Below are 13,688 nucleotides of genomic sequence, written 5' to 3'. Positions count from 1 at the left end.
AGTTGTACTAGCTCCAAGCCATTAGTGGTAAACAAGAATGCATTAAGCTTGTTAGAGGAAGGAAGAGCATTTCTTTCCTCTATTGTAAACTGTTGAGTGAAACTACGCATGGACTGAATGCTCGCAAATTTTCTATCTACGCAACAAGCGTTCTTCTTCCATAAATATTGAAAACGAAATTGAATAACGAAGACAACAAGGAAAGCGAGAAAGTAAGAGGTTTTACGAAATCGCAAGTTTCAACTAACGTTATGGGGAAAAGACATGCGAGTTACATTGAAACTTTTCCTAACCTGTTCCACGCAGAGTTGTGAGTTTCGAATCTCCTTAGCTCTCTGTTTTCATCAGTACTTGTTGTTTATCAGCGAATGATGCAAAACTTTTTAGAAAGGCGTTAAGTATTGTTATTTTGGTTATGTAGTTCCGGTTGTGATCGAAATTTATGACTTCTTAGCTTAGGACAGCAGTATGATGGCGGGCGTATATTCTCGTATCCTGTAAATAATATACCGGCTTCAAAAAAACCTATTCTCTTTAATCACGCGCGAGTTCAATCCTGTTGTTGCTCTCTGTGGTTACTTAACAGAACACTCTAGGTTTCAAATTCTTTGCCAAATTGTTCTATCCAATTTATTCCATAGTTTGGTATTCAGTTATGCGTTTTTGTAGTTTCGTGCAAGAATGAACCCAATCAACATTATCAAACGGACGTTCTCGGACCCTCATTGAACCTTACGCAGCACTCTCCTCGCACAAAGGGTATCAGACCCTTGAGCCGAAGAAATTCTGTTGGCTTAGGACACGCCATGAACAAGTACGTGCTTAACTACTTGCTTGAGTAACTGCCAGAATAGACGAGGTATTAAAGAGAGATTCCAACTCACTAGGAGTTGTTACGTCACATAATGTCACTCGAATGACCTATAATGTCAGGCCATGTACGTCCTTAATTTATCCAAGCATTTTTAATCGGTGTTTACGTTTCCTGTTAAAGCTGGAACTGTGGAAAGGCTTAGTTCAATGTGATATTGATACCACTGAGGTCGTCTAACGACTTACATCTATGTGGAATTGATTTAACCAAACCCGAAAGTCTTTCATCGAAATCATGTAGCCCTCAATCTCTTACTCTTAGATAAGTTTGCTTCAATCAAATCATCGATCAAAGTTTTTAATGTCTTTACGTGGGGCATGGTTACCCATATTGCCCGAGCCAGAGGCTCATGTATAAAACGCAAGACAACAACCCACCCATTCCACCCCAGGAGAGGACATCCATCACACAGTAATCTCATGTGCGGGAAATTAACGTCTCCTACCCCTAACCCTGCAGGAGACGGGACCTCCATTTATTCGTCCCTATCCGAGAAGACTAGAATATCTAAACCATTTCTTGATGTTATAGGAAGGCAGCATATTCTTCTCAATTATTTTGAGACTTTGAGTGTTGGTCCGGCCGGGGCTCGAACCCTTGACCTCCCGCACATCAGTCCAGCGTTCTATCCATTGAGCTAACCGGGAGGCGGTTGGCGGAGGCTTTTGGAGTTATATCGTACAAAATGACCCACATTACTATTTTAACTGAGAAACTGGCGAACTAACGAAAGGTGAACCCCGTTTAAAGCGTGATGCATTTAGAACAATCAACTGATTTGATAGTGTATTTTTGCCACCGTAAAGAATTTGTAAGACTGACGTTAGCCCTTCGTCTGAGCGTATAGCGTAGGCCAAACGCTCTGAAAGTAAGCTTTAGAAATTCTCGAAGGTGGCCATTTAACATTATCAACTCAGTTGATAAAACCAAATTTTCTCGTAATGCCCTCCACCGACGCAGCACCACAGTTTTTTTTTAGAAACTTACCCCTTTCACTCAAAACTTAGCTTGCCATACAGACTGATTAGATAGAGCCGACAAAGGTCTTTTGCCAATGAAAGGTCTTTTGCCACGATAACAAACTGCTGGCTGATGTGTAGATAGTACAGAGATAGTACTATCAGCTTATTATTCTTACCAGAGCGGGCATGAGTCTTTATATGAACTATACTGACTGCATAATCTCTAAAAACAACTTGGCTGTTAATATAAATCAGCTGTACTGATCACAGTGTGAGCCTTCCGTCCTAAATTCGTCCTAACATAACAACTCTGACAATCTTCTTATCATCTTACATTAAACGTGTGGTCTAAGAAAACAAACAAGCCTCGCTGATGAAACCTCTGGTTAAACGTTGATGCTAATCTGATGAGTTATAATAGCTGCGATAGCCAAAGGACAACTGAAGCGAAGGTACTGGATCTTTCTGGGTCTGATCCTCAGAAATATGAGAGTAAAAGCTTAATTAAGTAACTACAAATGCAACGGGTCCACTGGATTCGATTCAGCCAATATATGAACTGAAGAGGAGCTTCTATCTAAGCCATTTCCTGTTTCCAAGATCGCTTAAGTACAATTCCTCCACCCCCCCTCCCCCAACTATCACTCATAAAGCTGCAATGGCAAAGGAGCGCGAAGTCTGAATGCGCGCCAATTTTCCGCCATTGAATTGAGTGTAGGGTGTTGAAAGGTTGGAACACGCCCCAGAACGTTGTATGCTATTTCAAGCGATCCAAATGGACTAAGTTTACAGAGCAGCCGCAGGAAACCGGTTCTAAAAAACGTGGTATAGAAAATTTTCGATCCTGAACGGTATTGCTCAAGTTGGATAAATCATTCGCGAGCGCTTTCATTGCAATAACTATTATTTTTCGTCTGACCAACTGAACACAAAAAACTAAATTGAACAAATTGAAAACAACAGAAATATCAACAACAACATTGATGCTGAATTACGCATGAAAGAATTTCCTTGATTGAATGATTTATGGGAAGTGATTTTGTCAAAATCGGATGACGTATTAACTCGATAAGCCGTTCAGTTGTTAAAACTCTCACAAGTTTTATGTGAGAACCATCACAGTCAATTGTCCGTCAATCAAATAATCTACAGGTATGCTTGCTACAGTCAATCAAACCATTGAATGGCCTTCAAGACTCCTTGATATTTACTTACTTCAATGGCCTGAGGAATGCATTTTTTTCCAAGACAATTCAGTAATCGCTGTTAATCCCGATTCTTATATCTGAAACGCATCTACGTCGATTGTATGGAATACTCACTTTTTGTCCTACTCTAAACCTCAGTTCTATTCTTTTTGGCCTTCTTAACTGAGCCTCGTGCTACGGGAAAAGGACGAAACAATAGACAGGAAACAATAAAAATCCAGTAAATAAGTGTTTCATATGCACGAAAAATATATAATTTAGCTCAAAAGAAGGCCAAACAATGACTCAAAGCAAACAACGCTATGCATGACAAAGGCTTGGTTTTGATTTCGAACAACCAAAGTTTACAGTCCCTGTGGCATCCATTTATAACTAAATCCCTTTTTCAAAACGTATTTTCTTCACGCACCTCAATCTCGTAAAGGAAACCATATTTAATTCTGAAAAACTTAAGGTCGAGAGACTTTTATACGGCCGAGACGCTTGATTTAGTATTCTTCCGAATATTCTTTTATTTTTACGCAGCCTTAAATGTCTCAAAACATAATAGGTACTCTCCTTCGTTGTTGAAATTGGTATGTTTTATTATAAAAATGGATATTTTTAGCCGTCGTTGCCTTTGCAATATAATTTAGACTAGACTCAGCGATATGACTGTCGCTTAAAAAATAGACGTGAGAAAGTTGGTGTTACCCTGATGACTGGGTTAGTGATTTTTCCTAAATGTCAATATTTCATGGACTGAACAACATCTGATGGACAAGAATTAATGCAAAATAACTTAGTAGCAAAGAAAGCGATAGTATTGGTACAAAACCTGTAACGAAACACTGAATCGTCAGTGAAATAACTTCATGGCCCACAAGGGACGTGAATAAATGACATGACCGCAGATTTAAATAAACTGTAATTGCAGTATCCGTTGCGCCGTTGTAGTTTGAGGTCAATTACAAAGACGTGATGGTCTTGAACTTATAGTACACCGCAGTGAATCCTATAATCAAAGAGGCATAGTTTAAGATATCTCTGGAATTATGCGCACATTTCTGCAATCACGTGCACATTCTATGTATGGGTTTCTACTGAGAGAGGTGTATATACACAAGAAAGAGAATTGAGAATCGTTATTCGATTAAATCCTCACCTAGTTTTGCTGTCCTGAATGCAAGCGCTGCTACAGTTATAATGCACTTCAATGTGTTAGTTTTTCTCCTCTAAAATGAAACTACAAATAATTCCTTGTTCGATTCCACTCTGGCAATCGGCTAACTTTCATATACACTCTGCTATTTACAAACTGACTGAATTGATCGAGTAATCGCTTCACGTCTATTGCATATGAATGATACAGTTCAATTGTGTAGAGGTTTGAACCTGATTGGTTGACAACCACAACGACGCCCACAATCCCGTAGACTAGACTACCGCATTTTGACGTAGAATTTTTTCAAGTAGGTCTTAAAATTTAGTGGTTGTATTTCCTGTAAAATGACCCCGTAAAGCATTTAGGAGGCAAAAACAAAATACATCTTTCGCTGTGTCATTCGTGCGCCAAATGTATGTTGAAGCAATAATTATGCGCGAGGAACGTAGAATGGGGTACAATGATGGTGTTACTTAACCTCCTATAAGTTTGTATTCCTCATTTGATATTACTTCGTTATTGAAAAAGCGATGATTCCTGGTAGTGAAGTCTAGGCTGCAGTCATGGAACGCACAATACTGTCATGTTTCTGGAATAAACACTTAAAAGTAATGGAATAAAAATTTACGAAGCGAGTAGGTTAGCTACTAAATCCACTTATAATAACTTAGTGGTTTCCTTTCAAGACATTCTACAACAATCTTTGCGTTACTACCCTGGCGTAGGGATAAAAAAAAAAATTAAATGACCTATTGTTCAGCAAACAATAAATGCCGACCATTACCGTTTGAAAATCAATTAAATCGGCGGCGGAGCTTAATCAAACACCTGTCCCTCTTAAACAAGTGCCGGGGTATCTATATCAGCAAGAGTTGGAACTCCACCCAAACCGGAGACGAGAAAAGAAGATTTCAGCAAAGTATTTCCTCCTTAAACGAGATTATTGGTCTTGCCCCCATGGCTTTTAGTGCCGTAAGCCCTCAAGGTCAACGCTGGCTGTTTTTGTAAACACGTTGAAAATAGGGCCCCTATACATGCTGTATTAACTGAAGCGTGCTTCACGTGTGTAGAACTTTACATTTTGCTTTTGTTTCTACTTAAAGGCGTCGCGCCATCTCATTTCTTGGGATCTCTAAGGTGAACGATGAAAGCATAGCATGGTGGTGTCCAGTTCTATTTGTGGCTAAGGCGTTTAAGGAATTCAAAAGATCGCGTCGGCTTGGTGGAGACCCAATTATTAAAAAAAATTATTAATTTATTATATATTTGAGTTCGTCAACAGAGATGTCATCCGGTCGGGAAGTGGTGCTAAGCACCACCAAATTCTTCCTCTTGTTTTGGGTTTCTCACAAAAGAAATTTTCCAAATCGTTAACGCTGACCTCAGGAAAAGTTTTGGAAGCAAAGCAAGGAGTGAGATATAGCCTTTTAGATTTAACAGTTTTCCCACAGGTCGCTTTAGCCACCATAGTTAATATTTTGACTATCAGTTGGAAAGTAAAATCTATTCTATTTGCTGAGGAACTTAACAGATGGTGCCAAAGGATTACAGGAAACTTGTTCCATGTTCCAAATGTGGTCAAAGCGAGGTTAAAGGTAAGACGAAGTCGCTCCTTGTCCTGACAGTAGATTACACTTGGATAAAGCGTCACTACATGAGCTAAGTCGTGACCTAAGTATAGAGTGATTAAACCTAGTACGTAATGTGCTATTTTGGGTTTTAACCACAGACTGGATTGTATACAAATAAACTAATTCAAGTATTTTTAGACGACAGCGTGTTTTCTGGCAGTGTTTGCTTTCTATGCGACCTCTTGATGCTACTTGGATTTGCCAGCGTTTTTAATCATTTTAGAATAATTTGATTAGAAGACTCCAATATTGATGTTGGCCATTTTTCGTGACAGAATCCTGAACTGGCCATCCGTTTTTGCCGTCAATTGACAAAACACACTTATGTGTATGTAATGCTGACGGCGCTTCTGAAATATTAATTTTGTAAATTTGTTTCAAAACTGTATTGGTGTTTTCAAAATAAAGTTTGATTGAGCTTGTCAGAAATCCAATATACAGTTGCTCCCTACTTATTCCGCCAGATTTTTCAACAATTTTTCAATGTAGTGCCTAACGTTACCTTTCGAAGTTTTCGATTGCCACACACCGGGGGTGTAGAGGTACTGAGTAAATTACCGTGAAAAGTCATCAAGAAAAGCACGGAGCAGCGCAGCTCATAAAAATATTGTCAAAGAGATCATATAATGATAAATTAAATCCTGGATTAAGATATTTCATATTTGACACGCATTTCTGTTCAAAGAATTGAGAACTTGTGCAACTCTTTTTTTTTTTTTTTTTTTACCATCTTTTTAGCTGCCCAACTTAAATTGTCTAGGATTGATAATGAGAAGTAAAATGTTCGATTTGTGTTGTTGGGAGAAATCCAAATTGTAATTCATGAGAGTCTGAAAAAGTTAGTGGATCAAGGCACGCTTTGGATCCTATAAAGATTCGATAAGTGATTCTCCCATCTCACGGACATACTGCCTCTCTTAAGTGAGGTAAGAGAATTCGGTGTTTGATCGTGGTAACGTTCTTCAGGAGCTAAGTCTACCAAATCTCATCACGTGTTTGCAAGATGTTGTATTTAGACACTGAGAAGAATTTGCCAGTTAGTCACTCCTATGAGAGGAAAGGATTCACTTATTAGATCATTCTAACTACCTCTTCAATCATCACTTTCATCCCGCGAGGTGACCTTCCGTGAGGCTTTTTGAATCTTAGCGCGCTGCATCGCTTTTAGACACGCGAACGAGACCGCCATGTTGATTGCTCTTTTGAACCTCTCGGTCCCCGCTGTCAAGACCTATCGATCCGCGATCCGACCTGATCTTGTGTATGGGACTCGACACGCTGCGTAGTTCCCTTCGCTAACCTTTTCCAAGAGCCTATGCGTACTGTGTACTACTACGGAGTGACGCAGTCTTTTCCTCATAGATCTAGTTTCTGATACCGCGAGGTATACAGTATTAGAAAAATCTGTTCAGCATGTCAGAGTTTAAACAGTGTAAAAGGCTATTTGCGTAAACGCCCAGCGAGTAAAATTAATTGCAATTTTTTATCAGTCTTGGTAAAAAAGAAATAATTTCAAAAATTATACGAATTCATCCTCAAAGCATTAGACACCGTGCGTGCCAACACTTAAAAATCTTTCAGAATTTCAAGACGTCTGGTGTTGTGCCTCATGAGACCAGGCCTCGATATTCAATGTACCTAGTGATGGTCCAGTTTCTGGTACTATTTGTGTCTGTTAACGATGAAGGGCTAACGCTCAAAACGTCAGCTTTTATAATCGTAACTGTGGCCAATTTACCATTTCAACTTTGTTGATATTTTCAAATTATTTCGTTACCCCCACCGACGCAGCCCCAAACAGTTTCTTTAGAAACTATCAGCCTTTAAAAAAAAAAAAACTGATGTGAATGGACTAAGAGAAAGAAAGTCATATTCTATCCTATACTTGAACTTGCTGTCTTCATAAACTCTACTAAATCGACGTCACATTAGTTTTTTAAAAGCTTTGGCAAATTAACACCTCACGAATTTTAGCTTTGATGCCAACTGATTATCTCTGAGTGCTTTCTCTGCTCGATTATCAAACAAAAACAGACACTTACATGCAGTTTCTACCGCGAAGGCGAAGATTAAGGTTGGAAAATTACTAAAGGTACTTCTCTAATAATCCTTGTCCTGTCTAGGGTATCTCGTGTGTGGTAAAGCTTCATTCAAATTCACCTTGTTTACCCGAGAATGTAAATTATACCGGCGTTGAAAGCTGTTAAAATTTCCCACCACATAAAACGCGGTTCTCAAGGCAAACTGAGGCCCCAATCACACACGGCCGTATCTGTTTTCTTTTTCTAATCTGTTAAGTGAGTCACCTTAAGCTTACGGCATTTCAAAGCATTCCTTAAAATGCTTTGGCCGATGTACCTTGAAAGGGATAAAGAACAACCTAGCAAATAGGATTAATCCTCGGGTTTGTTGGAAAAATATCTGTGATAGATAGACGTAATTAGGCAAGATGTCACAAATTCCATTTTCCTCAATAAGATTATGATAAAAAGTTACCAGCCATGCCCGTCAGTTTTGTCTCTAATTTCGCCAATGTTACCGCTTTGCACTTCTCATTCAGATATCGATCTTTTTGGTTTTTGCTCTCTGTCAGTAGGATTAGATGCGTAGGATACGAATGATAAAGCGACAACAAGGGGCTTTCAATGGGAATTAGATCTCGTATTAAAAGAACTATGAAAAAAGCATGTTTTGAAGAGAACCTATCTGTCTCGTCCCAGCGCTCGTTTTGGTCGATTCCGACTATCTGGCAAATAGGAACACGAAAACATTAACACTGAGTTGAGGTGATTTTCATGAAAATCACTGAGTTGGTGGGAGATCTAAAATTAATCTGCGACCTGGGATATAGTGAACAGATTTGCCGTGTGAACCCCATGTGATTACAACGCTTCGTACATATGTACCTCTGAGTTTTGCGTATAACCTTCCGTGAATCCTCTTCATTAATACGTCAAACGAAGAGATTATCCCTGGACACAGAGCAGGAAACGATTTCCCATATGTCACTTAAGGTGCTATTTTAAGTATATAGTAGATATCAAATAATGATCAAAATGTCTGGAAAGCTGACATAAAAAACAAAGGTTAAAACTGCGCGGGTTTCCCTCTTAATTTTTCCAGTGTATGTGTTTGGTTTTTGTGAGTTTGTTCAATGGTTGGTTAGTTTTTATTCCCCTTGTAATAATCCCTCATATGATCACGGTTATAATTAACACTCACGTCGAATTCTGACTGCTAAAGAAATTTAAACCTAAAAGTGAATTCTGCAATTTTGAATTTTGTACTCTTTTGTCAGAATAAAAACTACTAAGGTTAGCTAATCCAGTTGTAAGGTATCAAAGTTTTAATTCCAGTTCCTTTTCATCTCGAAACGTTTCCCACGGCGCATTTATGTTCATATTTTTTTTTTTTTTGAAATTCTTCATGATCTTAAACTCGAAAGGGGGGCGAAGGCAAACAAAAAAACTAGTGTCTCTGGAATGTCCCGTACAAGAGGGACACTCGATAATATGATTGACACAGGGAGAAAAGCTTAAAATTGTTTAATTAAGTCACCGCGAGTTTCTCAATGCTATCTCTAGTTGTATGTCAGCTTTTGAACAACAGCTATCGAACGTTCACGGTTTGCTGTTCAAGTTATATTTTCCAAGGTGAAGTATTATTCACAATTCAGCAAATGACTCATTGAAGAAGTTGCATACATTTTGTTTCCTAATCCAGCAAAAGAAGAATTTTGGAACGCTTACAGAAATTACAGATAGTCTGGTTCATCTTTGTAGAGAGGAAGGGTTAATCGCTTGCCTATAAAAAAAAGTGAAATGGAAAAAATTCTTAAACTTGTAGCTTTGGATTAAGAAATTAAAATTCTTCTTATTAGCGGGAATAGCAAGCTGAGTGAGCCCAAGTAATGAGTTACAGGATAAGCAGAAAACTAGGCCGTTTACTTGTCTGAGATTAAGAAACATTCATTCACCTTTTGGTGAAACTTTAAAACAACCAGCAAGAAATCCAAGTAATACCGACACATGGAGTGAACAATTTTGCATTAGAGAAAGTTCATTACGTCATCGTGACGTCATCATCCTGACATTTAAGAAGTGGAAGAGTGCACGAAAGTGATTCTCTGTGGCACAATTCAAACAAATATTCATGATTTTGCAATCAAAGCGTGTCTGGTTTTTAAACTCGCAATTCCTTAAAGATCTATGGAAATTTCAGGTTCGAGTCGTATTACCTAGATCAAGATCTAGAGAGCATTTTTGTTTCGTGTGAAAGTGATTACTGAGGCGCTAAAAAGATTGCAGTTGATTGTGTCCCCTAAAGGAATTATTGATGTACTCAATGATAAGGCAAACTCAGGGCATGAATGTCAAAGCTGTGAAATAAAAAAAATATCTACTCAGGAAGATGTGTCTCTGTATTCTCCGTATTACTCAAAAAATTTCCAAACACATATCAGAAAGAAGCACGCATTAAAAAAGTGATTTTGGTCACCGTGAGAAAGCGTTAATGTCTGTAGGGTCGCGCTGCGTTACGTTACGTTACACAACGTTTATTGCGCACTATCATAGTGCGTCAAAACAAAGCGCCCAAAGAACTGCTAAGTCCCTGCGCTCTCGACTAGACTGTTTTTAATCTGTAAGAGTAAAAGTACTAATATACCTGAAGACCGTCATATCTTGCGAAGTATACTTTGACAAACCAAATAATTTTGGCAGTACTCATTTGATAACGAAAATCTCACAGCTTCAAACTACTAAATAAATTCAAAATATTGGACTTCAATTTCAGAAACTTTGGCACCTTCTCAGGAAACGTTTGGGAGTACTTCTGAATAATGAAGCCGCGAAGAGGGTGGGGTTGAGGAGGGAAAGATCTTGCCTGCGCGGAGTGGTGCGCTTTTTCGTAGATAAGTCATGTTCAGTATTAGACGGGTAAAGAAAGCTGGTGATCCAAATAAGTTAGCGGTTGCAATCACTTCTTGATACATTCCACCCCCCACTCCCGGGGTCTAAGCGGGTTTTTGTTCAGTGTCGTGCGGCATAGACAATTGTCTTTCTGGTTCAGTCATTATTCAATCCACCCTTGTAAACGCAATCTCTACCACGACAAACAACGTGGAATAAATAATTGAACGAAATTAACAATGATGCTGAGTCTGTGGTTAGTTTTGGTCGCAAAAAACATTTAAGAAAGCAGAAGCAAAAACGCCTGAAAACGTCTCCATGGGAGCTAGGTAGCCATTGATGAATTTAAGTCTTCGAACAGTTTGAAGTTAAAAAGCCACTATGGGTGGATGAATTTGTTTGCTTTGTGTCTAAGGTGGTTGGACTGGTAGCATCTATGAAGCCTAAAACGTGTTGCTAGATACTTTTGAATGAAAGACGTTGTGTTTGTTTTTTACTCAAACGACTGAGACCCTAAAAAGAACTTAAGGCTGACTGACTGATTAAAAACACCTGTGATTGATGATCGGTTGTAAGAGGATTTGATAGGAAGATTTTTTCTCTCACAGAACCAAAACAACAAGCAATCTGCATTTAGATTAAACTCACACACCTGTAGTGAAAGTCTCGTTGTGGAGTGATGTCTGAGCGAATGATTTCCATGTAAGGTTTTATGCGAAGTCGTTGTATACCGAAACAAGAAGATAATTTCACAACAGTATTTGTCCACTCGTAGTTAGCGCTTTTAACAGGCCAAGCGATTTGCTGGTCTGCTCTACACTGACGCGTAGTGAAACCAGCAGGAAACCTTTGCGTAATTTGTTTGTATGCAAACTGTAACAAAAACAAAGTCGGCGCAAATTATTCTCGTTCTGTAATCAGTGGTCCGGTGCTAAACAAGAGAGTTTTATAGAACAGTTGTCTTAGTCCAGTTGCGTTCATTGCGTAGTTGTTTTAAGTCGGTGAAGCGCTCTTCTTTGAAAATGGAGAAGGCGGACTCATTCTACTTGGTTCTTTTTCCATTCTGAGACGATAAGGGCGTCTGCTTTAGACCCCGATATTTACCGTCCAAGCAAGTGGCGAACGTTTTTATAACGTAACGGTGAATTCAGTTAAATCCGGTTTTTGAAAATGCGAGTAGCGTGCGAGATTTTGCAGCATCTAGGAGTGTAAAAATGCAAAGCCGGTTTGGGCTTTGTCTGTCCGCCTTAGATGGTCTTATCATCGCATTTTAACCGGCCGGTTTCTATAACAAGCGAGCTGCATTGACAATAAAGTAATATAACTCATTTACAATTGGGTACCCAAAGAAATCGCAGGCTTGGCGCAAAAGCTGCGTTTGTTAAGGGATCGACAGGCTATGATATAAATCCAAATCGAGGAAAATAAATTGTTGTCTTTTAGAAATTGTTGTCGAAGGTTGTTGTGTGAAGCTGAGTCTAAGAGCGTTAAGTCTAGTTTAAAACCTCTACAATGTTCAAGTTAGGCGCACCGTTCTTAACATGGGTATTCCACTCTGAGAAAACTGTGGTGACTTAGGCGATCCTAAATTTTTGCTTTTGACTTAAAAACTCCACAACTGCCGTAGTTATATATCCAGTAATAATTAGGCGGCAATCCCGTTAGTTTGCAGTCCTGATTTGTTGGCCAACCTTACAAACTCAGAGTGTTGGAAGCACTCGAAAGATTGGCCTGACATGATTATAACTTACCCTAAAATTCCTCGCTTCAGCTGATTTGCTATACTGACTTCTATTTTTCTATTCTTTCAAAATATAAAGCAGTAACTACAACACCAAGAGAGCTATTTTTAAACAAGAAAGTGGACCGAATGCTGTGCGGTTTTTTTCGAGAAGTCACTGAGAGCTTAATACATGATCAGATAAATTACAAGTAGCAAGCAATATGAGTCCATGTAAAGTGCTTTGAGAGTATTTCGGGTGCATTAAAGCAAACAAATTTCATTGCCGCCTATTACAACATTTAGAAACTTCGCCGATTTGTCAACAATGAGGCCTTCTTTTCATGAGTAGCTGGATTTCAAATTCAGATCATTTGTTGTCCATATTTAACATCTGTCTGATCTAGGGCTCGATGGATTGTAACGTGTTTATGTTAGATACACCAAAACCGCATGCGTGCTATTGAATTGCTTGGAACACATTCTGCATTCGGCACTTAGCTGATAAAGCCTTGCGAGGACCAGTATTTTGATGTTTACCAAATGCTGAGAAGCAGGAGAGCAATTATGCTTAAAAACTATGATCTTGCCTGAGGAAAAAGACAAATTTTGATTAAAACGCTAAACTTATTAAACATTATAGGTTTGATTTAGACTTTGCTCCGCTGAGTTTTTGAGATGAATAACCCATCATTCTGTTTGGCATAGTTAAAGAAACTTTGCTAAACCTGTTTTCAAATCTCAGAATCTTCAATGATATAGTTGAAGAAACGCTTTAATGATGCACTGTCTATTCTCGAATAGCATCAGTCAGATCTTTCATGAGATATACTTTTCTAAAATCCATTAAAGATATTATAAAATCGTTAAAAGTCTTGGAAAAAAAGGAATCAACGGTCGGATCGATGATGACATTAACTTTGATGCCATTTCCGTGGGCTTTTGCAATTACCACCCCATAGATCGTTTGCCATTTTTAGAGTCACATGACATTCATTTACGATGTTACACCGCCGTACATGTACAGTGATTAATTTAGCAACCAATCATGATAATATATCTTGTGTAAGGTATAGTTTTTGTTTAATCAGATATTCTAAACTAAAACTAGGTGGAAATTCGGTTGAAAAACATCATCTTAGATACAACAGTGTCATTGCGACTGGATTTCCGCCGTTTTATTGTTTGCCACAACTGAGTGATGTTCACAGCACGTCCAACAACAATGCCTCAATGTCA

At 38.7% G+C, this 13,688-nt stretch overlaps 1 protein-coding gene across 4 annotated transcripts in view; it reads right to left on the bottom strand.

Moving 5' to 3' along the window:
- Positions 1–13,688, bottom strand: part of LOC111340446 (tyrosine-protein phosphatase Lar) — a 60,381-nt gene that overhangs the window by 38,530 nt on the left and 8,163 nt on the right. The window lies entirely within an intron of this gene.

This window comes from Stylophora pistillata, chromosome 11 (assembly GCF_964205215.1).
Source record: "Stylophora pistillata chromosome 11, jaStyPist1.2, whole genome shotgun sequence".
Lineage (NCBI taxonomy): Eukaryota > Metazoa > Cnidaria > Anthozoa > Scleractinia > Pocilloporidae > Stylophora > Stylophora pistillata.
This window is presented reverse-complemented; position numbering and strand designations above follow the sequence as displayed.